This window comes from Loxodonta africana, chromosome 25 (genome assembly GCF_030014295.1).
Source record: "Loxodonta africana isolate mLoxAfr1 chromosome 25, mLoxAfr1.hap2, whole genome shotgun sequence".
Classification (NCBI taxonomy): domain Eukaryota; kingdom Metazoa; phylum Chordata; class Mammalia; order Proboscidea; family Elephantidae; genus Loxodonta; species Loxodonta africana.
The window spans coordinates 65,086,767-65,091,923 of NC_087366.1; the positions used below are offsets into that span (position 1 = coordinate 65,086,767).

Sequence of the window (5,157 nt, forward strand, 5' to 3'; positions counted from 1 at the left end):
CTTTTTGTAGTTGAGTTTTTGCAGCATCACGTAGATTTTAGAGATCAGACGCTGATCAGAAATGTCCTACCTAAAAACTTTTTCCCAGTCTGTAGGTAATCTTTTTATTCTTTTGGCGAAGTCTTTGGATGAAGCATAGGTGTTTGATTTTTAGGAGCTCCCAATTATCTAGTTTCTCTTCTGGTGTTTGTTTGATGTAATTTTTTAATGCAACTAGTTTAAATGAATTCTAATTTTAAGCAATACATATATTCCCCTTTAGTTACTTATTAGACTGCCTTAGAATCCTCCTAGAAAACATTTAATGGTCCCAGGTGGAAAAAAAACAATGCAGAGCTTTCTCTCTTCCTTAAAAATTTTCAGGTATTATAGGAACAAAAATCCATGAGAAAATTATCAAAAATTTGACATTCTATCTTGCTTTACTAATCATGGGATAATACAAATAGATAATAGATAATAGAAAGAGATGTGCACAAAGACAAATGTAACTATGTTTATGAGCTGTTTTTAGCTTCTTAAAGTATAGGACATATCTATGGTTCTATTACTGAGGAGAAATAAACAATTAACCTCATATAACTCAAAAAGAAGATACCAAAGAAACCAACCAAACCTGTTGCCTTGTACTCAATTCCGGCTCATAGCGACCCTTATAGGACAGAGTAGAACTGTCCCGTAGGGTTTCCAAGGCCTCCTGGTTAGCAGCCAAGCTCTTAACCACTGCACTACCAGGGCTCCAAAAAGAAGATGGGGGCACAAAAAGATAATCCGACTTTGGTTTTTAAGAACCTACTGTTGACCCTGAAATGCCAGGTGTCTACAACAAAAGCTTACAGCAGAAAGATACCACTTCAGCATACATTATGAAGAATTCTGAAATAGATAATAGTGTTTTTTCCCCTTTCTCCCACTCAATCTATTGTATCTTCTTTTTGTTTTTCTGGCTTTTTAGCTGCAGGCAGTTCAAGTCTTGCCCATTGCATAGGTTCAGCTTTTTTCATGGTGATCTCAATCTTTGTTGCAGTCATAGTTACATAGCTTCACTTTACATCAATCATACCCCACAATTTCATGTTTTGATGAAATTCCTTCTCACCTTCAAATACAATGAGCACATTTAACAATGTACTGTCTGCTTCTACTTGACTACGTTCTGGAAGCGAAATTTCAGCATGTGTTGCCCTGTTGAGTTCACCTCTGTCTGATGCCAGTCATACCCACATGGGACAACTCTCCCCAGCATCTTTTTTAGTCCACATGTGTTTCCCGGTTGTACAACCCTCTTGGGCTGAAAGTGTGGTAAAATCAGAAGTTTTTCTTCTATGACAACTCCAGTATTTCATCACTTTTTGGAAAAGAAGTACTCCAGAATGATATACACAGATTTCTTCTAGACTCTGTAGATCCTGATATGTCTTTGAATACCCTCCATTTTTACATGAGGTGCAATCTTAATTTCATCTCTTTCTTCTTCCTTCTTATCTTCTCCATTCCCCGATGACTGTTTATCAAGTGCTCGTTTGAGGGAGGCAGATATTTTTAATTCCAAATTTGTCATTGGCTTATATGGGCTTGGTCTTTTTATTGCTTCTACTGGTTTAGGGGCTTGAATGATGTGCTCCTGAAATTTGTGTTCCAATTCAGATAGTTCTTTCTTCTCAGGTGTCTCGACTTCAGGTTTGACTGGCTTGGGTGGATTCTCGCTATTATGCCTAGCTCTTTACTGCCTACAATGCTTAAGAAAAGAGAAAAGTCAGCTGTTATTCTCTTACAGCGTCTGAAAGACTGGAGTTCCTGGGTGGTATGTGCAAGCATCACTGGAATTGGTATCAGGATCAAAGTGTTGGCCAATGGCCTGGTCGTAGCACAGCAGCGCCATACCTTTTCCCACCACCAGAGGTAAGGCCAAAATGCCGGGAACTGAAGGAGAGTGCGTTTATAACTGCCCTGTCCTAGGCAATGATCTGATGGCCAGGCAGCTGCCGGCTTCCCAAAATAACCATTCTGTTAAACAAAAGGAAGATCACTGGTGACCTCCACAAAAGCTGTTTCAGTGGAGTAATAAGGGCAAAGGCCAGACTGGAGTAGGTAGAGGGATGAATGGAGGTGAGAAAGTGGAAATAGGGAGCATAAAACTATTTTGAGAAATTAAATTGTCGTGTCGTGGTGGCTTGCGTATCGCTATGATGTTGGAAGTTATGCCACTGGTATTTCAAATACCAGCAGGGTCACCCGTGGTGGACAGGTTTCAACTGAGCTTCGAGACTAAGACAGACTAGCGAGAAGGATCCGGCAGTCTACTTCTGAAAAAATTAGCCGGTGAAAGCCTTACAAATAGCACTGTCTGATACAGTGCCAGAAGATGAGCCCCTCAGGTTGGAAGGCACTTGAAATACCACTGAGGAGGAGCTGCCTCTTCAAAGTAGGGTCGACATTAATGGCATTGCAGTGTGATTGATTACTTTTGTGCATGGCCTTTCTAGCCCTGGTCTTGTAAGTCTAACCCAGGTGATTGGGTGGGGCTGTGCAATAGGGTAATTGCGGCCTACCAAGGAGACTGATCAGTTTTACCTTAAAAGAGAGCCAATTCCAGAGCAGAGAGGAGGAGCCTATCACCATCAAGGAAGAAGAGCCAGAACTAGAGAGCAAGTCCTTTGGATCTGGGATCCTTGTGCTGAGAAGCTCCTGGAAGCAGGAGACCAAGAGAAGAGAAAGAGAGAGAGAGAATGAGAGAGAGAGAGAGCAAGCTGTAACCCTGAAGACGGTGAGAAGTGGTAGAAGGAGAGATCTGGCAGCAGAGACCTGGCAGCAGAAGACGTCGTGGTGGGCTTCCTGGCCCAGGAAGAGAGAAAGCTGAGTGCCTTTGGGGAGCGGATTAGGGTTAGGGAGAGGTGTGCCTGAAAGCAGGGTTGGGAAGAGGCTGTTCTGATGGAAGAACTATATCCTGAGTGTTCCTGAGTCTAAATTGTATCTGTTACTTCCCTAATAAACTCCATAATCATGAGTATGGTCCATGAGTTCTGTGCGGCCATTGCAATGATTTATCGAACCCAGCAGAGATGTAGAGAATGCTCTGTGAGGGATAGTTTGTGTCAGATGTGGTAATGATTGTGGAGAGAGGAGGCTCGTCTGACCCCTGCCTCACAGGAATCAGCCTTGGGCTGTTGATCTTAGTTCTCCTTCCCTCTTAAGGGATTGGAGGAGGTCAGACATTGCCCCCAAGCCGTTTTTACAGATGTGGATGGAGTCAAACTTCCAAGGCCTTCATTTCCTGATGTGACATGACTCAAAATGAGAAAAAACAGTTGCATACATCTATCAATAATAGGAATGTGGATACATCTAGGAAAATTGGAAGTTGTAAAAAATGAAACGGAACGCATAACATTGTTATCCTAGGCATTAATGAGCTGAAATGGACTGGTATTGGCCATTTTGAATCAGACAATCATATGGTCTACTATGCCAGGAATGACAAATTGAAGAGGAATGGTATTGCATTCATCGTCAAAAAGAACATTTCAAGATCTATCCTGAAGTACAATGCTGTCAGGGATAGGGAAATCTCCATAAGCTTACAAGGAAGATCAGTTAATACGACTGTTATTCAAATTTACACACTAACCACTAATGCCAAATACATGGAAATTGAAGATTTTTATCAACATCTGCAGTCTGAAATTGATCGAACATGCAATCAGGTGCATTGACAATTACTTGGGATTGGAAGGCACAAGTTGGAAACAAAGAAGAAGGAACAGTAGTTGGAAAATATGGCCTTAGTGATAGAAATCACACCAGAGATGGCTTGATAGAATTTTGCAAGACCAACGACTTCTTCATTGCAAATATCTTTTTTCACCAACATAAATGGCCACTATACAGGCGTATCTCACCAGATGGAATACACAGGAATCAAATTGATTATATCTGTAGAAAGAGACAATAGAAAAGCTCAATACCACCAGTCAGAACAAGGCCAAGGGCTGACTGTGGAACAGACCATCAAATGCTCATATGCAAGTTCAAGTTCAAGCTAAATTAGAACAAGTTCATGAGAGCCAAAGTATGACCTTGAGTATGTTCCATCTGAATTTAGTGACCATCTCAAGAATAGATTTGATGCATTGAACACTAATGACCAAAGACCAAACGAGTTGTAGAATGATATTAAGGACATCATACATGAAGAAAGCAAGAGGTCATTAAAAAGACAGGAAAGAAGGAAAAGACCAAAATGGACATCAGAAGAGACTGTGAAACTTGCTGTTGAACATCCAGTAGCTAAAGCGAAAGGAAGAAATGATGAAAAGAACTGAACAGGAGATTTCAAAGGGTGGCTTGAGAAGACAAAGTAAAGCATTATAATGATATGTATAAAGAGATGGAGATAGAAAACCCAAAGGGAAGAACATGCTCACCATTTCTCAAGCTGAAAGAATTGAAGAAAAAATTCAAGCCTTGAGTTGCAATACTGAAGGATTCTACGGGGAAAATATTAAATGACTCAGGAAACATCAAAAGAAGATAGAAGGAATACACAAAGTCACTGTACCAAAAAGAATTGTTTGATATTCAATCATTTCAGGAGGTGGTATATGATCAAGAAGCGATGGTATTGAAGGAAGAAGTCCAAGCTGCACTGAAGGCACTGGCGAAAAACAAGGCTCCAGGAATTGATGGAATACCAATTGAGATGCTTTTCAACAAACAGATGCCGTGCTTGAAGTGCTCACTTGTCTACACCAAGAAATTTGGAAGGCAGCTACCTGAGTGGATGAGATTCATTCCAAAGAAAGGTGATTCAACAGAATGCGGAAATTATCAAACAATATCATTAATATCATGTACAAGTAAAATTTTGCTGAAGATCATTCAAAAGTGGCTGCAGCAATACATAGACAGGGAACTGCCAGAAATTCAAGCCGGATTCAGAAGAGGACATAGAACGAGAGATATCATTGCTGATGTCAGATGGATCCTGGCTGAAAGCAGAGAATAACAGAATGATGTTTACCTGTGTTTTATTGACTATGTAAAGGCATTCTACTGTGTGGGTTATAACAAATTATGGATAACATTGCAAAGAACAAGAACTCCAGAACACTTAATTGTGCTCATGAGGAACCTGTACACAGACCAGGAGGCAGTTGT

General features: G+C 40.6%; 1 pseudogene; it reads right to left on the minus strand.

Annotated features, from left to right (window-relative positions):
- Positions 1 to 469: 469 nt before the first annotated feature.
- On the minus strand, positions 470 to 1,928 carry LOC100659589 (cysteine and histidine-rich domain-containing protein 1-like; annotated as a pseudogene).
- Between the last annotated feature and the right edge of the window lie 3,229 nt (positions 1,929 to 5,157).